At 38.2% G+C, this 25,711-nt stretch overlaps 1 protein-coding gene across 4 annotated transcripts in view; it reads left to right on the forward strand.

Annotated features, from left to right (window-relative positions):
- pbx4 (pre-B-cell leukemia transcription factor 4) overlaps positions 1-25,711 on the forward strand; it is a 265,310-nt gene that overhangs the window by 21,796 nt on the left and 217,803 nt on the right. The gene's annotated exons all lie outside the window — the stretch shown is intronic.

Consider the following 25,711-nt stretch of genomic DNA (forward strand, 5'->3'; position numbering starts at 1 on the left):
GTGAATGCTCAGTCTTTTTCCCATGGTTGAGGATTCTAAAATTAGAAGATATAGATTTAAGATGCAAATGAAGAAATTTAAATGATCTGGGCAATGTTTTCATTTGGGGTTAGCTGGAATGAGCTGTCAGAAGAAGCTACAGAGGTGGATGCGATTATCTTTTTTAAATAACATTTGGACAGATGTATGGCTAGGATGCGTTCAGAAAGCTATGGGTCAATTGAAGGCAAATGCGACAAACACAGTTTACCCATTTGGGTGGTATGGACAAATACAGCCGAAGGACATGCTGTGTAGCTCTGACTCTGCGACCACATTAAATTTTTTCCTGAGTGGTTTGTTAATTGGATACTGTGAGTTGACTACTATAAATTGCCTCTAGTTTAGATAGGAGAATCAGTGGTGAGTTAACGGGTTTATGAGTGAATAGGTTACAAAGAGGTAGAGGGAGCATGGGACTGGTGAATATGGTCTGAGAACCAGGGCCCTTTGAATGTTGTAACAAGGAGATTGTTGCAGTGTGATTGTTGCAAGTTTGTTCTGTCATTGGGCTCGGTGACAGAAGTTCAATACTGTAGTGTAGTCAGGAAATCGTAAATGAAGGGTGTCCAGCAATCTTTTGGATGTATACTGTCTGATTGTCTCATTATATCCTGACAATTCTCTATTAATCACCCACCCACTAACCTTTTCTCTTGCTTTTCTTGTAGATTTGGAAACTATTTCCATTGAAACGCCCACAACCGTCGATTATAATGATAATCTAAAAATTTATATATACCATTTCTCTAAACATTTTTGCTAATATGATAGCCATCACTGAGATCCAGCTTCAAGATTTTCAGAGGGCCAGGTATGTATCATGCCCAGCGGAATGAGTTTCCAAAATCTCTAAACCATGTGGCACTTTGTCCATCTAGAAATATGTTTTTTTTTGTTGTTACAGGAGATAGCAAGACTTGCATTGTTATTGGTTCTTGGGAATGCCATTCTCCTTAGGCTTTTTAAAGAATTAATTGTCTGTTATTGAAGCTAAAACAGACAGTATGATCACAGCAATAAAGTATTCAAATATTGTTGCAGACTGTCAAAAAATATACGATTGATCTCCTGAATTCTATTTATGTCGGGTAATGAGACATTCTGGTTTATTATACCACAAAATAAGGTTTATGAATTATTAGTGTAAGAAAATAACTGCAGATGCTGGTACAAATCGAAGGTATTTATTTCACAAAATGCTGGAGTAACTCAGCAGGTCAGGCAGCTTCTGAGGAGAGAAGGAATGGGTGACGTTTCGGGTCGAGACCCTTCTTCAGACTGATCAAGATATGGAATAGTGCAACATAGAAATAGACCCACTGAGTACATGCTGACCTTGAAGCATGCAAATCCTATTATTTCCATTTTAATTTTATTGTCATAAGATTACTTTTCTAAAATCTGATTGACATGGCTGTTTCCATGCTGTTTGATCGTTGGAGTTGCTCTACATTCATGAATTAATGCAAAACTCAATGGTCTTAAAATTTTCCTTAAATTTATAAAGATTACAAAAACTTATCAAATCACTTTAAATTATTTAGAGAGTTGAAACTTTTTTGCTGCTTTTATTTAATTGGATTGTTTCCCTTTTATTCTCCACTTTCCCCCTTCCCCTCCCCGCCAATACGCCCAAATACAGTTGAATTTTGAACTGAAATGGTATGGGAGAAAAATGTCCATAAGAAATGACATATCCACATCGGCTGAAATTTGATTTTGATGAAACAGAAGCAAACTACAAATAGTGTAAATGCTATGAATCAAGTTTGATAAAGGGTAATAGTCATTAATATCAAAAATAATTAATGAAAAATGATAGTAAATCAGTAAGTATTTGTGATTAAAAATGTTTCTGTTAACTGGAGAATCATAACCTGGAAATAGAATTACTAATATAAAAACAAATATTTTCCCAGAGACACAATTGCACATAATACATAAAATACCAGGTTAAGTTTTCACTATCATTATTTCCTACTTCAAACCTTTGTTTTTCTGAAAAGCCAGAGGCATGAATTGGGGAACCGAACAAATGTTTCATTGAGCTAAAATATCTCGTAATGAATGGACGTTTTAGTTTTTTAAAATGTATTCTGTTTTTAAACATTGTTCATGAATTTACATTTTAAAGAATCTTTTTACATATAACATTTTATTAATGAAAATAGTTTGTACTTTGAAAGAGAAACTGTCAGTTCGTTGTGCAAGTTTCCTAAGAGATTTGACATTCCATCAATGATTGTGATATCTGGTGAAGGTACAGATAAAGTAGGCTTCATTTAGATGTCAAATTCTGATGTTTTAGTGCGTATGCAGTAGCTTTATGATATTCTATTGCAACATAGCTGAGTATTGTGCTTTGCAGGCTTGGGACTAAGAATTTACTGCTGATACAAAGTTTAAAAAAAAGATCACACACACTTGGATGGCAGTGGTAAATTTGGATGTGGGGTAAACAGTTCTGGCTTTTATGCACTAAAATTTGGGTCTCTTCGTAATAAAGCATTGGGAGAAATCGTCATTTTATTGACATGGTATATATGGAGAATGCTCAACACTTAAACTCAGGACGAATCTTCTGATGGGAGTTTCCTGAATGATGTTTATCTTTGATTTATTGGCAATGCCTTCTTTATATGAAACCCACAGAAAAGTTTTGGCAACTGATTAAGACACTCTCTCAGACTGAACCAACTGTTCAAACTGTCAAACAGCTTGAATGTTTATGAATCAGCAACGTTTGGAATCATTACAAAAAAATGAAGTTGAATGTTGTTAATATTTCTTTATATTAAAAAAAAACACTGGAAAACACACATGATTAAATATATTTAGATTAGATCAATGAAACCAAAATAAACATAAATGATCTGAAACTTGTGTCTTTCCCTCGCAGTGGTGTTCTCGATTGAAATGAAATTGCAGATTCAATTGGCACATTTTCCAGTGTCACTGCTGGGAAACTGCAGGAAGTTGGCACATCTCCACTGGACTCCACGAAGAGTTCAATGGTAGATCCCAGTTCGAGTGACAATGTCGAGGGCCTATCAGGATATTCAGGACTTCTGCAATATGCCGAATTGTGCCGAAGTCCTGAACATCGTGACAATTATATGGGAAATGCAACCTTTTATGTACAGAACTGCTTACATTTCTTAAATTCCAAGCTATGATTGCAAATTCTGAAATGTGCATGAAGAAGGTCTCCACACGAAACGTCACCCATTCTTTCTCTCCAGAGATGCTGCCTGTCCCTCTGAGTTACTCCAGCTTTTTGTGTCTATCTTCTAATTATATTGTAAGACATTAATCGATATCTGCACAGAAATAATTATGTATTCTATTAGCTTTTGAATGATGGTGTGCATTGTTGATGAATTCTCGATTTTAGAAAATTTGTAAGAAAAACAGATGTACTCTGTATTAATGCATAATTTCAATTACACCTTGAACATGGATACTTGGAGGAAATAATTGATCTGTTGAAAGCAGCACAGATGAGAAATTCTCCTACAGAATAAATTGACAGAGGGTACACAGGATAAAAGAACACTACATTATAGACAATCTAGAGAGTTAATTCACCCAGAAGATAATCAAGGAGTGTACATTGAGTCTAAAAGGGCGGAAGGAGCAAGTAGAAAAAATTACAAGTACATTAAAAATACTTTCTTTTTTATAAAATCATTGTAGTAGTTTTCCTGAAATATTGGAGAAGCATTATTTTGGAATGCCAGAGCAAGTCATCATTCAAAATAAAATTAAGCGTATCAATTTTTAGGTTTTGTACTTAAATCGTTGCAATGATTTGATTTCCAAAGTACTGGGCACATAGGTTCAAAACAATCATCTCCAGGGTAAGATTCTAGAAATACATTCGCTCTGCCAAAATGGACTGGTGCAGAATTCAAAATCCATGTTTGGGTGGTGTTCAAAACCCACATTACAGTATATCATAATGGCATAGCTGGGTGCCTTGTAGTTCAAGGGACCCAGGTTCAATCCTGACCTCTGGTGCTGTCTGTGTGGAGCTGCGCGTTCTCCTTGTGACTGTCCATTTGGTGCTCTGGTTTCTACTACATTCCAAAAATATGAAGGTTGTTGGATTAACTGGCCATGGTACATTGTCCATGCTGTCTAGATGAGTGGTAACATTTGGGAGAGGAGGTGAGTTGTGGGGGTTGGTGGGAATGTAGGGAGGATAAAATGAGATAAGGCAGGATTAGCGTAAAAATGGGTGCTTGATAGTCAGTGAGAAATAAGCTCATGCATATTTCCATGACTCTGTCGATCCTAGATGCTTGTTTAATTCCAAAAAGCTTCTGAATGGCAGAATCCCAGAGAAGAGTAGCGGAGTGTGGTTGAGTTGAACAGGTTGCTTCTTTCAGCAATTCGTTTTCCCAGTCGTCTGTACTTCATTGGACTCCCAGGAGAAAGCAATTATGTGGGATGATATATTTAGATTTTGGAGGTAAATCAAAATGCAAGGAGTATAGAGCAGGAGAATAGGTGAGATGAACGCATGGCTGAAAAGGTGGTGTAGGAGGGAAGGATTTAAATTCCTGGGATGTTAGGGCTATTTCTTGGGAAAATGTGACCTATAAGTGGGACATGTTATATTTAGGCAGGACCAGAAGAAGTGTCCTTGCCTGATAAGGGAATGAGAGCTTGAGTGGAGCAACTGAAGAGGAGGAAACAAGTTTCAAAATGAAAGACAGTAAGCTAGAAGATGGGGGTTGATTGTAGAGAGATCAGGGTGAGAGGCAAGTAGGCCAAAATAATGCTAAGATGACCAAGAATGTTCAAGAAGCAAGCCTAAAGTCTTTCTGTATCAATGTGTGAAACACATTAGGATACAATAGGATTGTGAACTCACAATAGGAATGACAAATTAACTACATAGAGATACAATATCAGGGCAATTTCGGCAGCCTGGCACGGGATGGGATCTGACATCCGGGTGAACTGGATTTTCAGGAAAAACATGTAAAATTGGAAAGAAGGTGAGTGCTGATGCTCGAAAAAGAAGAAAGTAATGCAGCAGTGATGAAGGATATTAACTCCAAGAACATTGAACATCTGTAGCGATGGAGCTAAGGAACGCCAAGAGGATAAGTGTGGAATAGGGAGCTCTGCATTTTCTGCCTGATTTTTCGCATTGTCAATTGTAGACTAGAAAACATGGTCCTGAAAAGTACTATATAATAACTGAAGGACTTCTCTACTCCTTGGTGCCACAGTTTTCTGTGGCTGAAATGTCTTGTAAACTGGGATTAGGAATTCCTTGAAACAGAAAGGTGAAGTGGAAATTGATGGAGAACATCTGTGACGTCACAGGAACAGTAATAATTAGGAAATGAATATTCTGGAAGTGTTGAGTGGCTGATAAAGATACTACATACGAAGAGAACTACAGCTGAAATTCTTGTGATAACTTGATCTAATTAACAAGCCAAAAGGGTAAATTTAGGCAATTACTCTATTAGAAAAAGGGAAAGTAAACACGAGTAAATATTAGACAATCTAGATTTAGTTTTTTGCCTTGCATGATAATTACTCAATTGAATTAAACTTGTAAAGTGATAGTTAAAAATAATCTTCCGGCAGAACCCAGTGGATCTGTTGTGGGACATGGACAGTCATTGTTTTGGGTTGAGATTCTACTCCCGGACCTCTTCCTTGAGACTTTCTGTCCAGCGTAGGGTATTGACCCGAAACATGACTGTCCATCTTTCTCTCCACAAATGCTGTCTGATCTGCTCATTTTCTCCAGCATATTGCTTTTTGCTCAAAATTCCAGTGTCCACAGTCTCGTGTCCACTTGCAAATTGATAAGGTGAAAAGTTGCACTTTAAATGTATTATCCATTGCTTTAATGGATTATTTTCATTTTTGTTTTATTTTAAACATCCAAACAACTGGGTTACTAGATTTGGAGATAAACCCCTGCATTTTTATAAATAATATTTCTAGAAATGGGTAGCCATTAATCTTGTATAGTACCAGATTGTTTGGATACTGAAATTAAACTCTGGGACACCAAAGTGAAAACCTTTTGTGATTAAATACCTTCGATTTGTACCAGCATCTGCAGTTATTTTCTTACACTAAAGTGAAAACCTTATCATTTTTATATGAAACTGCATTATTTCAGCAAAGAATTAGCTTCCCTAAAAAGAAATTTTAAAATATCACTGAATCATATCAGCAGAATAATTTGCTGAGATCTAATAATTTATCATGCTACATCAAAAATCTTCTAACCCACCTCTCTAACTCCAGGTCCCTCAGGTCGGCCGACTTGGGGCTACTCACTATCCCGTGGTCTAGGCTTAAGCTCAGGGGTGACCGCGCTTTTGCGGTTGCAGCTCCTAGACTGTGGAACAGCATCCCTCTCCCCATCAGAACTGCCCCCTCCATCGACTCCTTTAAGTCCAGGCTCAAAACCTATTTCTACTCCCTAGCGTTTGAGGCCCATTGAGGAGGCGCTGTGAACTGTTTTGTATGTGCTGTTATGTTTGTGTGCTACTGTATGTTTCATTTTTTCCTTAGTACCTAAACAGATGTACAGCACTTTGGTCGACGTGGGTTGTTTTTAAATGTGCTATAAAAAATAAAATTGACTTGACTTGACTTGACATAGTAATTTTAGACCATTAAAGAAATGCTAAATTTTATTCTATCTTGTGTTTTCTTTTGCACTGGGAATATTTCTTAAGGTATGGGCTTGCACTAAAAATCATCTGCAGAAAGCGTGCACCCACTGTGACTAGAAAACCCTGTAACAAGCAAGTTTTTAAATTTTAATTGGCTGCTTTGAGAAGATAAATAAATAGTTTTAACCGTTCATTGAGTTTTGGGTTAATTAGTTGTTGCACTGTTTGAAATAACAACATTTCATTAATTTGAAGTTTAGGTGATAATGTATTGCAGCAGGTGAGCTGTTCAGTGTTCAAAATTGGAATTTTCACTTTGAGTCTTTCCTAAGATTGCAGTACACTGATTAAAACCCTTGCTGCATGTCTCAGGAGTAAGGATTTACTCTGGGTTGTGTGCTATCCCACATTTGTTTTGCCATTTTGTATGTTTGTGCCAGGAAATCTAGTATGTTTCTGGTTACGTGTCTAAACAATAAAAAAGTTAAGTGCACCTGCTGTCTCAAAACTGCCTGTTTTACTTCGCTGTTGCCCAATAGTTCTGTCAAAATTTATACCGGGGATTCCTTTTTTTAATGAAAGTGGGAGATTGTGATTCAGACTGGATTTAATAGGTGTCTTGTAGTATTTTATCTTTAAATTTTGAACAGCCTTGAAACTCTGATTTATGTAATTAGGACCTGATTTTTTAAATTTATTGGCCTATTGTTTGAATCTATTCCCAGCTTTTAATATCACATGCCTACATTTGTTTCTTCTAGATTATGTGTTCTCATTTTTATTTTAACCTTCTTGGGCTTCAAACAGTACCATGTATATTTTAGCAGTAATTGAAAATAATATTCAGTTTATCCCTGTAACGTAGACAAATACTGTCAGGGAAAAGAACAAGCATGGAACAGAGGGACGATATAGTTTAGGAACAGGCCTTTTGGCCCATGACGTCTGTGCCGATCATGATGCCAAATTAAATGGATTCCATCTGCCTGGAATGATCCAGATCCTTTCATTCTCTGCATGTTTGTGTGCTTGTCTAATTGCCTCTTAAATGCCACTAACATGTCTGCTTCAGCTACCACCCATGACAGTGCATTGCTGGCATCTACCACTCTCTTGTATATTAAAAAATATTGTCTCGTGCATCTCCTTTAAACTTTCTTTCTCTCACTGTAAAAGCTATACCCGCTAGTGTTTGATACTTCTGCCCTGGGGAAAAAGACTCTGTATCTGCCCTATCAATGCCTCTTGTAATTTTATAAACTTATTTTGTGTCTCCTGTCAACCTCTGATCCTCCAGAGAAAGAGGTGATATCTGTAACAGGCAGTAAATTCCATTTAAAGACCAGGTTTAAACTGCGTACATGTTGATTTCAAATGGAGGGAATTAAGAGATGGATTATAAAGGCATTTCTTAGCCTGTTTGACAATTGGCTAATCTAAGTGCACAGAAATTTCTAATTCTTTCTGGAAAAATAAAAAAATATTTTTATATCAAATTGAAATTGTGAAATAGGGAAGTTCTCTCGATTTTAAATAGGCAATAGCATTGAGGTATAATTGCAAGTTTAGAAATCAACAAAGTGGAAATTTCATAAGCATAATCAAAAAGATTGCATTTGACAGGATAAGAGGTGAACACATTACTGAAGGGTGGAATAGTAACTAATTTACGTAATAGCACTGTAGTTGTGCCCGGCAGGGTTGGTGGTATCATCAAGTAGATGGCTTTCGTTCCCTGGCGATGCAAACAATGAGCCATGCTGATACATTGAATCAGTTTTAACAAGCTATTGTTATGTTGAAGCAATGATTCTGTTGCTTGGATTACTCTACAGGAGTTGTAGTGATAAAATGCCATTCATAGAACATATTCTAGAATATAGAACAGTGCAGCATAGGAACATGCTATTGAACTCACGATGCCAGTGTTGAAAATTATACCAAATTAAATGAATCCCTTCAGCCTGCGCATGATCCATATCCCTCTGTTCCCTACAAATTCATTGTGCTTATCTAAAAGCATCTTAAATGCTACCATTGTTTCTGCTTCTACCACACTCTTGGTAGCATGTTCCAAGCACTTACTACTGCACATCTCCTTTGAACTTTGACCTTAAAGCTGTGGCCTCTCGCATTTGACAATTTTCCATTCTAGGATAAAACGTTTAACTGTCAACACTATCTATGCCTCTCAGCATTCTATCAACTTCTATCAGGTCTTCCTTCAGCCTCCAATTCTCCAGAGAAAACAAAACAAATTTGTTCTACCTCCTTTATTGCTAATACCCTCTGATCCAGGCAGCATCCTAGTAAAACTCTTCTGCACCGCCTCCACATCCTTCCTGTAATGGGACGACCAGAACGGCACACGATACGCCAATTGTGGATTAACCTGAGTTTTAGAAAGCTGCAACATGACTTGCTGACTTTTATACTCAATGTTCCTTGACCCACTTTTTGTACTCAATTGCCCATTCAATGAAGGCAAGCATACCATACACCTACTTTAGCGCTGTCTACTTGCATTGCTACTTTCAGGAACATATGACTTGAACCTCAAAATCCCTCTCTACATCAATGCTGTCAAGCATCCTGCCAGTAACTGTAAACTATTCCTTTACACTCGATCTCCCAAAGTACAACACCTTACACATACCTTGTGTAAACTCCAAGTTGTCATCATAAAGAAATGGCTCTTGAATTATCGGTCGGGCAAGAAACTGAGGAGCATAGTAAAGAAAACAAAATAGTGAATGAAACCATAATAACTAGAAGCTGGAGTTCAGCTTCTTGTTGCCACTTCTTTATTAACTAGGCTCATGGCTAACATTTTACTTTGGTACTACGTTTTTTTTTTACCAACACTATATCCCTCAATTCCCTTAATATGTGAAAATTTATCAAATTCTACCTTGTATATAAAGAGCAAATGAGCCTCCAAAGCCTAAAACCTGGGCAGAGAATCGTAAAGGGTTACCACTGCCCTCTGGGTGAAGAAATTTCTTCTGAACAGAGTCCTCAGTAGCCCATTTTTTGAGGCGGTGACTTCTTGTTCTGAGGATCCCAACTGGAGGAAACATCATCCCTGATCTTAAAGGATCTTGCTGGATGTCATAGCAGTCTAACAAATTTTCCTCAACAGATTCCGAGAATTGCTCAGGTGCTTTAGTAGTGGATGGAGTTTGGCGCTCAACCAATGATATGAATTCTCAATTTTCTATGAGTTTGTCTATTTGTAGCTCTGCCAATATTTTTGCCAGGCAAGCCTGGCCAGATTACTGCAAAAACAAACTTCTGGAGGAAATGAGCAGGTCAGGCACCATCTGTTGGGGCAAAGATATAATCAAAGTCATGGATTGAAACCCTGCATCAGGACTGAGAGCAGAGGGAAGAGAGGTGAGGTGTGAGCAGGGGCATGGGAAGTTATAGGTGGAACCAGATGAGGAGGGAGATGGGCAGATGAGCGAGGTGGAATTGGGAGACAGTGCAAACAGACATACCGTATAGGCCAAATGAAAAATCTAGAATGATGTCCAGATGTGCATTGCACAGATGTGTTTCTCTATGTTCATGCATCAGATGCATTGAGAATCTGGAACAAAAGTTGTGGGTATTGCACAAATTGCATGATCTTGATTATCAATTAAGTTTTTGTTTTCATTGAAATTGTATCTTATAACATACTAAAACAATTTTGGGCCAATGAAAATTTTTAATTGGTGTGGCATATGCTGGGTCGAGAGACTAGAATTAGGGTAACTCATTTCAGAACAAAAGATGGCTGTTTATTTTTGGGAAGCTCCTATCAGTACAAAATCCTCCTCATAACCTACAAAGCCCTCCATAACCTGGCCCCATCCTACCTGAACGACCTCCTCCACAGGCACACTCCTACCTGCACCCTCCGCTCTGCTGCTGCCATCTCCTATCCCCCCACATCCGGACCAAACTCAGATCCTGGGGGGACAGGGCTTTCTCCATCGCTGCTCCCACCCTATGGAACTCACTACCCCAAACCGTTAGAGACTCCTCCACACTCACCACATTCAAAACATCGCTGAAGTCTCACCTGTTCAGTACTGCCTTCAACCACTGAAGGTCACCTCACCTTCTGTCTCCTTTCTCTGTTCGTTTACTTATTTATCTATTTATTCATTTCCCTATGTTCTCTAAATCTCTGTAAAGCGTCTTTGAGTATATGAAAAGCGCTATATAAATGTAATGCATTATTATTATTATTATTATTACTGTAAGCCATCTCTTTTCCCTTGACAGGTGATAACTTATTCTTGCAGTTCTTTCAATGTTACCATTTAGTTGTCTAATCTATAATCAATATTCTATTGGAGTGTTTCATGTTGAATTATTTATGCTCAGAAAATGATCATTTGAGGGAATAAAGTTATTTTGTTACCTTGCCTAAAATGCAAAGGCACAATGAACACACATTTTGCACAAGGCCACAAAATTGTAAAGGCATCTGGCAGAGAAAGAAAGCTCACTCAACCAGTTTCTAGAGTTACCTCTAAGACTGACAGTGGTATGTTAATCCGTTACCACCAGAAGAAAAGCATGCTATTGAAAGAGGTTTCCTGGTGCTGGCCAGGGTTCATCCAAAGTTCGTCTTGGTTTATTAGTTTAAGATGGTTATTCTGAGCTCATCCTTGTCTGATTTAATTATAGCTATGTTAATGGCTTCCCAAATAGTGCATGACCATTAAGGCGGAACAAATTATATAATAGAAATCTTTCAGCCAGCAGACAACACACAGGTTTGGAACTATTGTGGTTACCGATACAATTTTTGTGAAGTATTTTTAAATCAAATTCTTAACCTATAAATTGCTGGCTGATCCACTAAGATTCAAAACTTTTCAGCTTGTGTACTTTGACAGAAAGCAAATGCTATTCTCCTATTTTCCCTAGAATGCCGGAGGTTGAGGGGAGACCTGACAGACCTACAGTATATAAAATGATGAGAGGTATAAATAGGGTAGATTGTCAGAACCTTTTTCCCAGGTCGGAAATGTCAAAAACTAGAGGGCATAGGTTTGAGGTGGGAGGGGCAAAGTTTAAAGGAGATGTGCGGGGTAGTTTTTTTTAGACATGATGGCGTGTCCTGGATCTCGCTGCCTGGGGTGGTGGTGGAAACAAATATGGTAGTGATGTGCAAGAGGTTTGCCATGTAGGGGATGAAGGGATACATGTCACATGTAGTCAGAGGAGGCCAAAGGACGTATTCCTTTTCTAATATGCTACAAGTATTGGGAGAATGGCTGTTTCTGAAAACAACCCAAAATAAACACTTAAACTTCAGTTTAACTAGAACTAAACTGATTTGATTAATTATGTTTGTGCAATTCTGTTTTCCACAATTATCTTTTTACCTCATTCGATCTGACACTTTTTGAGCCTTTAATGTTTAAATTTTAAAAAAGTAGTGTTAAAGATCCTCTCTCCCTGCACTGCAATCTTCCTATCATTTAGTAAAACATTTCAGTTTGCTATCCAAAAGAAAGCCCATTTAACGAAAATGTTATTGAGATGTGGGAATAATTATCGGGGATTATTATTGCGCATCAATTAATTTACCTAGTGTAAATTGGCCTGATAGGTGGTAATGAACTGTTATTGTTTCATCCATATTATTTTCATCTTGGGTAATCACTCTGGATTGAGTGTAACGTTGCCACTCTGGTTTTCTGGCTACTGAAGATGGAAAAGGAGGTGGCTGGCATGTGTAGAGCATTCTGTTTGCTGGGCATGTGTGTTCCCAGTGCATGGATTTGAGGAGTCAGCCTGGATGATACTTGTCCATATTTAGCAAACGTGTGCCAGTGAGACTCGGTTGCATATTTTAAGGAGGCTTTGAGCACATGCTTGAATCTTTTCTACTGTGCCTGGTAATCATTTTTCTATGATAAAGTGTAGAATCAACTTCCTGTTTCGGAGTCTGCTGTCGGGCATGTGCATAATGTGGCCTGGACTACCCAGCCATACTGACTTAGTTTACCTAGGGGCTCAATGCTGGAGATGTTGGCTTCGGACATGATATGGACATTAGTTTGCTTATCAGTCTGGTGAATTTGGAAAATTTTACAGAGACAGCATTGTAATATGATTAATGGCTGATAGACCTCAGATCCACTATCTTTAGTCGTGAACTGTTTGTTCTGAAATCCAGAAACCAAAAGTATTTGCTTTATTCAGCATTGTTCACAACATCAGGATATATCAAATTTCATATAAGTGGCACAGCGGGTAGAGTTACTACCTCACAGCATCACAGACCCAGGTTTTATCCCAACCTTGGGTGCCATCTGTGTGGAGTTTGAAGAAGGATCTCGACCTGAAATGTCACCTATTCCTTTTCTCCAGCGATGCTGCCTGACCTGCTGAGTTACTCCAGCATGTTGTGTTTGTCTTTAATTCAAAGAATAGTCTGGTGGGAAGGGTAATTTACAGGTGACGCATTGGTGAAGTTGCTGCCTTACAGCGCCAGAGACCCGGGTTCGATCCTGACTATGGGTGCTGTCTGGATCTCCCCATGACCGGGTGGATTTTCCCCGATTGCCCTAGTTTCCTCTCCAAAGACGTACAGGTTTGTAATTTAATTAGCTATTGTAAATTGTCCCTAGTGTGTGTAGGGTAGTGTTAGTGTATGGGGATTGTTGGTTGACGTGGTGGGCCAAAGGACCTGTTTCTGTGCTGTATCTCCAAAGTAAACTAAGCTAAAGAAACAAATTTTGATGTACAAATATTTAGGTGGCTGCTGTGGGTAATCGGGGTCAGAAGCTTCCATGCTGCTGCCCGGGTGACTGTTTTTTTTGCTAAGTTCAGATATTGATTTTCAAAAATGCTTTCCTTTAATAAACTAAACAATGTGGTGGTATATTGAAGGCAATGGTGGATTCCAGCTAGGCATTTGACAAAGTTCTGCATGATAGGCTGCTCTAGGTTAGATTGCATGGGATCCATGGAGAGCTAGCCGACTGGGACCATTGTTGTTTGTCATTTATGTCATTGATTTGGACGTGAACGTACAAGGCATGATTAGTAGGTTTGCAGGTTACACTAAAGTGGGTGGTATTGTTGGTAGTGAAGATGATAGTCAAACATTGCAGCAGGATTTTGATTGGTTGGCAGGCGGGCTGAGTAATGATTAATATAGTTTAATACAGATAATGGCAAGGTATTGAATTTTAGGAAGTCAGTTGAAAGTAGCCTCACAGGTAGCTAGTGGTCAAGAAGGCTTTTGGCACATTGGCCATCAATCAGAGTATTGAGTATAGAATTTGGGAGGTTATGTTACAGTTGTTCAAGATATCAGTGAGGGCACATTTGGAGAATTGTGTTCAGTTTTGGTCACATTGTTATATGAAAGATGTTGATAAGCTGGAAAAGGTGGAGAGAAGATTTACGTTGATGTTGCCAGGATTCGAGGGCCTGAGCTGTTGGGAGAGATTGAACAGGCCTTAGAGTGAACAGCCCTTAGGAGGGGGGGGGGGGGGGGGAATTAATAGGAACCTGAGGAACAACTTGTGTACACAAAGGGTGGTGGGTATGTGGAACAAGCTGCCAGAGTTCAGGCAGGTACTATCACAATATTTGAAAAACATTTGGACAGGGATATGAATAGGATAAGTTTAGAAGGATATGGGCAGGTGGGACTAGTGTAGATGGGGCATGTTGATCTGTGTGTGAAGGTTGGGCCGAAGGGCCTGTTTTCACACTGTATGGCTGAGAGATGGCTCCGGAGATATCAGAAGTGGTTAACATTTTCCAGGGTCTCACTGCAAACCTTTATAATTGGAGGGCAATGTTGTGTAAGAGAAGCAGAGGTCCTCTACCAACCTATTTTGTAGATATTGAGTGCAAGGCTCATCTTGTATGTTTAAGTAACCGAGTAAATGATGATAAGAGCTCGGCCTCTCGGTGTGCATAAAGCAAAGTGTAATTTGCATACTGCAGCTCGACTTTTCTAAGGTCTGGAGTGTAGTTGCTGTAGTTTGAACAGTTTTCTGTTACATCTTCAGTTTTCTGTTACATCTGAAGATGAGCTCATTCCCAAAATAAATTTGTTTCAGGTGAAGTGCAACATTACAGTGAGAATGATTGTGAAAAGTTTTGGAATAATTACACAGCCTTGCTTTGTTACCATTCTCTGAGGATCATGACTTGCATCTGTCCCAAAGCAAACACAAAAAAAGGTGAATTTTTGTCGTCTGATGAATTTGGGGAGGATGTTCCATGGTCTCGCCAGTTGACAAAATCAAAGCCTAATGGTAAGGTTGAAATGGCCATAAATGGTTAGGAAAGAAAACTGTAGATGTTGGTTTAAATCAAAGGTATATTGGTTTTGCTCCACAAATGGTTTTGCTCTTTGCATTTTTCTTGGAGTTATATCATGATGGAGATGATATGATAATGTAGCCTAACTCGGGTAGAAACCATAGGTAGAGGAGATTAATGAATTACAGGCTGTCCCCGAGTTGCGACCATCTAACTTATTGTCATCTTTGCATACAAGTGAACTCCCATGTAATTAAATAAAAAACCTGATGTAGGTTTCTTTCTACAATCTCCTCATTCCTTTCTTTCACCATGTTTAATAATTGTTCTATCCTACCACTCTTGTACGCTTTTGATGCAATTACCACATTGTGGGGTATAATTACATTGAGTGATTTTTGTATACTTTCTGACATGGATTATATTGACATGAAAAAATCTGTTTAAAAAAAACCCTGTTCATTACCCAAGGACAGTTGGGTCCCAGTGATCGTCTGGTAGTTTAATGGTTACTTTTCACAGTTTTACACTGGTTAGATGTGTGTGTAGTGCTTAGAGGGTTAACAAGATTGTCATTGGTGATGTACAGGTTAAATATTTTAGCTGCCATTTGCAAAATAGTTTGATGCTGAAGCCATAGTGTGAAATTTTAATTAATTTGATTACGATTTATTCATTGATCATGCGTTCACACTTTAATATCACATTTTGCTGCAAATTAGCAATATTGATGAAGTGAATTATTGCTGGATAAAACATTCAATCTTACATACTTTGATTTACTTCATCATTCTATTATCGATTTTGTTGCTATTTTTGGTAGAGTTTAATATTGATCTGTTGGAAACTGGCAATTTTATAATGATGTCCTGGCCAATATATATCCCGCTATCAACATCATAAACCGGGTTGCCATTTTGCTGTTGTTGAGATTTTGCTGTATGCAAATTGGCTGCCGTGTTTCCTACTTTAAGGCGATTGTACTTCAGTAGTACTTAATTGATTCTGTAAAGTACTCTGAGATGACCTGAGGCCATAAAGGTGCCATATAAACGCAAATCTTTCTTTTCTGATGTGCATGTTGTAGTGTATGCTTGATATGCGGGATTCTGGACAAGCAAGATCAAGGCCTGCTGTAAACCACATATGGTTGGAAGAAGACCTCTTTAAAGCTCATCTCTGGGGAGCTGAGGATGTTTTGAACAGTTAAGTTAATAAAAACTTAATGGACTCTTTATGCTGTATCCTTTTACCATGGTGTAGAAGTCTGCTAATCTAGAATTCCCTCTATAGCAATCTGTTAAAAGTTGTTTTAAAAGGTATTATAATATATATATTTTAAAATTTCTGCCATGAACATCTACAAGAAAGCAAAATGAAGGTAGTCTTATGGAAAATCTGTTAATCTGGTTTGGCACCATTTACAGGAAAGCAAAACCAAGATTTCGTTTTTTGGTTAAAATTTTATCTTGGCTAAAATTTGAACTGCTCCATTATAAGACCTACAGAATTTTTGTGGTTTGTAATTGCAAGAGAAGATTTATGTCCATGTTTTTAAACACTTGATTGGCATTATTTATACTGGGAATAGGAAATCAAAAGATTGCACAATGAGCTTGTAAAATGAAATTCCGACAGCATATGCTAGATTTGTTCAAATAAATAATGTTCTGTTCCTTGGAATCATTCTTTACTAACCCTACTTTTTACTCTGAATCCAGATGAATGAATATGATAATTTACGCTAAAACAGAAATGCTTAGTTTAGAATTAAATATTTGAAGGATAGAAAAACTCCAAATTAGCCAGAATTATAACTTTTCAGTGCGATGGTAATGTCAGGAAAAGGTTCTGCTACATTCAAATGTCTTCTCAACAATTATCCATCCCCATTATGTACACTACCATAAATACCACTCCCATTGCCTTGTACCCCATTGCCGTGCTTCTGCATCCTGGGATTCACCTTTCAGTGCTGTAAAAACGTAATGCAGACATTCTAATTATATATCTGAACCGTTTACAATCCATCTCAATACACCTTCCTATCACTTAACTGCACCAACATTCAATGACTATCCTTCCAGATGTTTAATCTCTGGCTTCTCTATGTTCTCACAGATAATGTTAAAATATTATTTTTATTGGATAGTTTACTCCCCTACACTTCCTTTTTAGCCAAAGATAATAATTATAAAAAGGAAGATACAGTATGGGAGTAAACTAGCAAATAGTAAGAAAATAAACAGTAAGGTACATACTTGATATACAGATACATAAAGGAAGAAGGTAGCTAAAGTAAATGTTGGTCCCTTAGAAGATGAGACAGAAATCAATATTTGGAAATAGAGAAATGGCAGGGATTCTAAATAATTGTTTGGATGGATTTTTGGTAAAACTTACCAATAATTGAAAATCCCAAGGCCATAGGCAGGGAGGAACCTGAATTTATATCATTAAAGGAAAAAGTTTGAAGGAAAACAATAAAGGCTGATATGTCTCCCTGAGCATGATGATCTGCATCCTAATGTCTTCAAGAAAATTATTACGGATATAGTGATGTATTGGTGATAAAGCACAAAAGTTACCTAGGTTTTAGAGAGGTGCCAGAAGAATGGAAAACTGCAAATGTAATGCCACTTTTCAAAGAAGGAGGGAGTCAGATAGTAGTTCTCTATAGTGTAGCAGTAATCAAGATTTTCGTACTGTAGCGATTATCAGATTCAGCACCTTAAAGTTTGTTCCTGGGCTGAAGCACAGAATCTCACGCACTTTGATGCATACAACAGAATAACTGGTAGGAGATTGAATAGCATTGATGTTCTAAGACACCTGGATAGACTTGTACATAAGTCACTGAAGGCCAATACGCAAGTGCAGCAAGCAGAGCAATTGGCATGTTGGACTTTATGTACAGATTACTGATTATACTGAGTATTACACAGAGTAGACTGCATGACGATGGAGGCAAATTCCCCTGGGAGGTAGAAGGGAGAATATATCTCCTTTTTTCTTGACCAGAGCCTCAATATGTCTTTCAGGGGTTCCTACTCCTACCAGTCTTGGCCTTCAGTCTAACAGGAACATGCTAGTCTTGAACTCTCACTATCTCAGGTTTAAAAGCCTCCCATTTTGAAAAATTGAAAAAAGTGCCTGGGTAATGACAGCTTTTTGCACTGAAGTTAGTAATGTTGTAGACTGTAGGTTCGTATCTTGGCTTACGTGCCATCATGAAACAAGTGTAAGATGGAAATGAATTTTTGTGGGTTGATGAATTTGAAGAGAATGTTCCATTGTCCCAACTGGTTGGTGGAGTCAAAGGTTGGTGAGTTGAGAAAACTAAGGAAGCGGTTAGCATAAGAACACGAGAACAATGTGTAGGAAGGAAGTGTAGATGCTGGTTTAAACCGAAGATAGACACAATAAACTGCAGTAACTCAGCGGGACAGGCAGTATCTCTGGAGAGAAGGAATGGATGAGAGCAATGCTTGGATTAAACTTCAGAATTTTAATTGGAATAATCCACAAGAATCTGTGCAAAGTTCAGATTTCAAATTGTATTTCAAAGCATTTTAAACGGTCGCATGAATTACATTTGAAACTGGATTTCAGATATATTCTGTTTGCTTTGAATATTGCATTTGTTTCATGATTTTGAGAGGACTCAAAACAAAACCAATAGAACATCAACCTCTGGCGAAGCATTCAATTTTGATTGATATTCTGAATAAATAAACCCCCTAAACATGTTTTGCTGATTTTTAGTAGCTTTAAATGCTATACCAGAGAACTTTGATAAAGAAGGAAAATTGGTTTAAACATTTGAAAGGAAATATTTGTATTCTATTTCTCCAAAATTTGATTTTATACCTTTAACACCGAAGGAACTATATTAATATTTTAAAAATCTCCTTGTTCAAATAGGAAGCTGCAATGCAGTTATACTGGTAGTTTTATTAGATCAGTGATTTTTCTTTCTTCTGTTTAGATATGTTTAGGACTGAATAATGGTAGTAACTATAAATTCACCCCTGATGTGCTTGAAAATAAGTAACATTTGAATCACTGAACAGTGCCAAGTAGCTCACATCTATATGTGAAAGCTTTACATTTATTAGATGTCTGTCACATCGTACACAAAATAAAGTCACATCTTTTCACAACATTTCACAATAAAGTAAATTGGAACTTACAACTATAACTACTCATTGATCTCAGAAGTTTATAAGTAAACAGATAATACCTAGATAATATTACTGAATATGGGCCTGAAAAAGCCAGCTTAGCCTATACCAAGCCTAATGATGTGAGTTGAGCTCTAACTGAAAGATCAACGAGTATTAAACATTTCAAATACTTGTGTGGCAGTGTCTGGAGATGTATATTATTACAGTGGTGATAAAATACAAACTTTCAGAGGTTCACTGTGCTTTATAGTCTTCTATTCAATAGTATTTTCCTTTGACATTTCAGGGCTCATTGGCATGATTTAAAAAATCTCAGGCAAAGAACAAACTGCTGGAGGAACTCAGCAGCTCAAGTGGCATCTATGGAGGAGAAATAATTTTTTGATGTTTCAGCTCAAGACCCTGCAGCAGTTTGTCTTTTATTCCAGCATTTGCAGTCACTTATGCCTCCATTTAAAGTTTTCATCCTTGTTTTCAAATCTCATTGTGACCCATTGTGGTATCCAATCCCTTTAGCCATTAAAAGCTCTGTACGCCTACAATTTAGGCATTGTGTATATCCTCAATTTCTGTGTCACTAGCATTGATGGCTGTGTTTAACTGTCTGGACTTGAAGTCTTGAATTCCCACTATAAATCACTTTGCCTCTCTGTTTCTTAAAGTACTTTTAACTTTGTGTCAAAACTTTTTCTCACTGGGAGAAGCATTGTTAGTGGTTGGGTGCTAAAATAGAATTGGATGTTGAGTCACGCTGCAATATATGTAATCTCAGAACTCTTGTAGCAATCGTATATGTGGCTGGGCTAGTTGCATTCTACTCATTAGTGACTTTCCTGTCATATTGCTGAGGGATTTGGTGTTGTAATATTGTTGAACATGGTGTAGGAAATTAGACTCTCTCAGTGAACATAGAACATAGTGCAATACAGCACTGGAATAGGCGCCTTGAAAACAATGTCTGTGGCGAACACAATACCAGGTTATAATAATAATAATAATAATGCATTACATTTATATAGCGCTTTTCTAAACACTCAAAGACGCTTTACAGGGTTTACTAAAACATAGAAAAGAAAAGAAATAGATAAATAAGTAAACGAACAGAAAAGGAAAAAGAAGGTGAGGTGATGGTCAGTGATTGAAGGCAGTGCTGAACAGGTGAGACTTCAGTGATGTTTTGAATGTGGTGAGTGAGGAGGAGTCTCTGACGGTTTGGGGTAGTGAGTTCCAGAGTGTGGGAACAGCGATGGAGAAAGCCCTGTCCCCCCAGGATCTGAGTTTGGTCCGGATGGGGGGGGGGGGGGAACAGGAGGTTAGCAGCAGCAGAGCGGAGGGTACGGGTTGGAGTGTGTCTGTGGAGGAGGTCAGTCAGGTAGGATGGGGCCAGGTTATGGAGGGCTTTGTAGGTCATGAGGAGGATTTTGTACTGGATTCTCTGGGGTATGGGGAGCCAGTGGAGCTTGTAAAGGACGGGGGTGATATGGTCACGGATCGGGGAGTGGGTGAGTAGACGGGCAGCGGAGTTCTGGATGTATTGGAGTTTATTGATGATTTTTGAGGGTGAACCATAGAGGAGGCTGTTGCAGTAGTCCAGACGGGAGGTGATGAAGGCGTGGATGAGCGTTTCTGCAGCTGTGGAGGAGAGGGATGGACGGAGACGGGTGATGTTTTTGAGGTGGAAGAAGGCTGTCTTGGTGATGTGTTTGATGTGTTTGTCGAAGGAGAGGGTTTGATCAAAGATGATTCCAAGATTCCGGATGTGAGGGGAGGTGGATACTGGGAAACCATCAATACTCTCCACTGCCTGCAGGTGATCTATACCTCTCCATTCCCTGCATATCTGCATGGCTACATTCAACCTCCCAAATTGCAACACTTCTCACTTGCTTGGGTTAAATTCCCAACTACCATTTCTCCGCCCAATAGCTGATTCCCGCTGTATACCTTGACAGCCTTCCTCACTGTCCTCAACTCCACCAATTTTTGTGCCATCTTCAAATTTACCAACGAACCCATCTAGATTTACATCCAAGTCATTTATATGTATCAGAAATAACACAAGACTGCACTGTTTCCTGCGGAACATTACTGGTCAAGACCTCCAGGCAGAATAACACCTTTCCACCAAAACCCTCTGTCTTCTATGACTAAGCCAGATCTGAATCCAAAGGACCAAGCCACAGTTGATTTCATCCCATCCCATGTGTTAAATTTAATCTTTGCCTGGCACTGGTGTTCATGATTGTTACTTGCCACATAAAGCATTTAGGTGTGAGCAAATGTTTATAATTATCTGACAGTTGCAAGTGGAATTGAGCAAAGTGTAATCATCAGGAATTGTTACCATTTTTGACCCTAGAATGGTGAGGTCATTGATGAAACAGCTGAGTTTGGCTGGGCTTAGGGCACTGTCTGAGGATATTTTGCAGCAATGACCGAGAGCTGAGGTGATGAGACTTCCAACCGTAATTATTTCCTTTGTACTAGGTTGACTCCAGTCATGGGGAGCTTCCTTTGGAATGCCATCATCTTCACTATTCCCAGAGCTCATTGCTGTGTTAATTTCAAAGATAATCATTCTTTCTTCAACTGTGGACTTGGCTGTTTTGTCCATGTATAGATCAAGGCTGTAGTGAGGCATGGAGCTGATTGGTGCTCATAAATTCAAACTGCATATTGAGTAGCAGGTTATAGACAATAGGTGCAGGAGGAGGCCATTCAGCCCTTCAAGCCAGCACTGCCATTCAATGTGATCATGGCCGATCATTCTCAATCAGTACCCCGTTCCTGCCTTCTCCCCTTACCCCCTGACTCCGCTATCCTTAAGAACTCTATCTAGCTCTCTCTTGAATGCATTCATAGAATTGGCCTCCACTGCCTTCTGAGGCAGAGAATTCCACAGATTCACAACTCTGACTGAAAAAGTTTTTCCTCATCTCAGTTCTAAATGGCCTACCCCTTATTCTGAAACTGTGGCCCCTTGTTCTGGACTCCCCCAACATTTGGGAACATGTTTCCTGTCTCTAACGTGTCCAACCCCTTGATAATCTTATACGTTTCGATAAGATCTCCTCTCATCCTTCTAAATTCCAATGTATACAAGCTTAGTCGCTCCAGTCTTTCAACATACGATAGTCCCGCCATTCCGGGAATTAACCTAGTAAACCTACGCTGCACGCCCTCAATAGCAAGAATATCCTTCCTCAAATTTGGAGACCAAAACTGCACACAGTACTCCAGGTGCGGTCTCACTAGGGCCCTGTACAACTGCAGAAGGACCTCTTTGCTCCTATACTTATTGGTGAGTGTGCAATTTAACAGCATTGTCAACAACATCTTCATCTCCATGCTTATGATTGATAGTGCACTGATTCATCAAATTGGACGATTGTTTTTGTGTATCAATCATAACTGTAATTTTCCATATTAAGTAGATGTGTTATAGATGTGCTGGAGAAGCTTTGGTAGAGGTATGCCCTGTTCTAGAGCATAAATCTTCAATATGATAGCCAAAATGTCCATTGCCTACCATGTCTTCATTACTCTCATCTGTCTTTTTTAATCATCAGAAGTAAATTAAAGAAAGAATCTGAAAATCCATCTTATCTATGCCCCTTATGATTTTTACAAATCTCATTAAGATCACTCTTTGGCCTTCTTCGTGCCAGGAGGAACAATCCCAGCCTAACTAATCTCTCCTCATGCCTCTTACTCCATTCCTGGCAACATCCTTGTGAGGAAATAGAGATGGATCAACCATTTGGCAATTCTAGCTGAAGATGCTTGACTCAGAGCTTTAGCCATGTATTCAACATTAATGTTTATTTTTATTGGCAGTGGGATTGCAAAGGTTTGATCTGATGTTAGTTGTGGAATTGCTTAGCTTTTGTTTATTTGCCTTTTACTTGACATATTGTTCTACATTTGTTGCTTTGTCAGAAAGGCGCCTCAGTTTTAGGTATGCAAGGTGCTGCCTTTAAAGCCCTGATTAAACTTGGGATGTCTTAGAAATGGGCTCATCGGCTCAACGAGTCCACGCCGACCAGTGACCACCCGTATACTAGCGCTATCCTACACACTAGGCACAACTTACAATTTAGACAAGCCAGTTAACCTACAAACTTGTATGTCTTTGGAGTGTGGGAAGAAACCAGAGCACCCGGAGAAAACCCTTGCAGTCACAGGGAGAACGTACCAACTGTACAGACAGGATCATAGTCAGGTTCAAACCGGGGTCTCTGGCTCTGTAAAGCAGCAACTCAATCGCTGCACCACTTTGCGCCACAATTTGGCATAACGATAATACTTGAGTAATGAAGATGCCAGTTGTTGTCCCTCAGACTGTAGACCACAGTGTTCTCACAGAATACACCCGGAGCTTGTGGTGAAGCAGCTTTTTTGGATGGCACTGAGAACATCAAATCCATTTTAATGAATGCGAATTCCAATCATCTGGCAAGTGACAGATTCCACAGTTTAATCACAGCGCAATCGTGTACTGGACTCCACGGGTTGACTCGCTCATCACAGACTTATGGCAGAGGTTTATAAAGCCACCTTGATCCAGCCAAGGTCTTGAGAGGAAGTTAATTTTTAAAATATTGTTCAGTGAAGATTTACTATTTGATTCCTTGGACTTGCTGTTTTATGACCACTTGGGTGTTTATGGAGGCCATGACATCAAGGCCACTGGATTACAGATATCATTTTTTTTTACTAATACTTTTGGAATTTGAATTCTACAATAAAATCATCGGTATTTTATATTGTTCTTTAACTTTTAAAAAACCCATTATAAAAGCAGAATTATAGCACATAGGTTGCACCAATTGGAGATTGATAATCTAGGATTTAACGATACTTGGGAGGCAATTGGCCTGTTTGGCTGCTGCTTTGAAGTTCCCAGTCTTGCTGCATTGGTTTGTGACTTTTTTGGGATCTATGGAAATGCTAAATTTAACTTTGCCATTAAAAACGTAAAGATTCTGATTTAAAGGTATCAACAGATAGCAGATTAATTAAAAAAGCGAAATCAGAGAGTTAAAACAAATTGAGAGAGGATTGTCAGTGCTTCACTTCTTTTGTAATCAAAAATACCAAACATTTTGAGATGTACTGAAACCAAAGTATAAACTTTATTGAAGATATTGGAAGATGTAATTCAATGGATACTTAACTTTTAATCCTGTTATTGTGAAATATATTTTATATCCCATTATTGTGAAATATGTTTAATTCTTTATTTCTGATTTAGAAATTTGAAAGATAAAACGTCAAATAGGATTTTGAAAAAGCATTGACAAAATGTTTGGCCCAATATAATAAAATATATAGTAGTGGCTAGAATTTGCAGCATATGCAGAGGCAAAGCTATTTAAAAAAAAAAAGAATTATTTGGTCAAACATTTCTCTAGCAAGGCATCTGAAGACATCTGGTATAGACGTTACACTGCATGTTTGCTTGTCAGTTTGCTGAAAACATGAACCGATTGTAGCGCAGACAATGGAATTGTGGCATATAATAATAATAATGCATTACATTTATATAGCGCTTTTCATATACTCAAAGACGCTTTAGAACTTCAAACAAAAAAAAATGAATTCCTTCAGGAAATGAACTGAAGAACCATGAAAAGTGCAAGGATTGATAAGAAAGAATAAATTTGACTGGATGAATTCAACGGCAAAAGATTTCATGTTAAATTGGTTAAAGCAAAGGAAGATTAAATGAAGGAAAATAAAAGATTAGAGAAAATAGAGGACGTTTTAAAGAAAACCAATGTAATACCTTAGACTCTTCAATTAACACGAGGAAATCAAATCTCATATTTGTAATAGTTAATTTGAGTGCCTATGAAGTTATATTGCATTAATTAACATCACTTCATAAAAATGGCATTTTAGATTTTAAATGACTAGCGTATTTCTGTGACTCATTTTTTTGATTTTGCAGTTTAACTATGCATTTGTCCTTCACCCAGATTTACTTTACTGTTGGTGCCTAAAGAACAGAGAAGGCAATTAGCATGTCACCGTTTTGACAGCTAAATGTGGCCCAATATTTTTCCGCCAGAGGTCGAACATTGCGTCCCAACAATCAGGTTCATGATGCAAATCCATTGTCATATAGGTAAGGGTTATATATAGACATAGTGGTAGGTATTGGGGCACTTACATCGTGGCTTAAAGATATTGACATTGCAGTTTTCAGTAAAATACTTGGCTAACATATTGATCTTAATAATATAGAGGGAGTTGTTATTGTATCACGTATGATTCAATTTAATGGAATCAAAATAGGTGACCATAAGCTTTAATTACTTGAAATTCCAAGCTGCATTTCAATACGATATAACATATAAAGTGTTCAGAATGAATATTCTTTTTCCCCAAAGGTCACAGTTGAATTTCTTTCCAACCATTTCAAGAATGTCACAGCATCTTTTTAATTTTCAGCAATGTTTAATTCATTATTCTAATAAACACTTCCCACAATAAAAGAAAGTTCATTGCACACAGCAGATTCACAGG

Source organism: Rhinoraja longicauda, chromosome 37, assembly GCF_053455715.1.
Source record: "Rhinoraja longicauda isolate Sanriku21f chromosome 37, sRhiLon1.1, whole genome shotgun sequence".
NCBI lineage: Eukaryota > Metazoa > Chordata > Chondrichthyes > Rajiformes > Arhynchobatidae > Rhinoraja > Rhinoraja longicauda.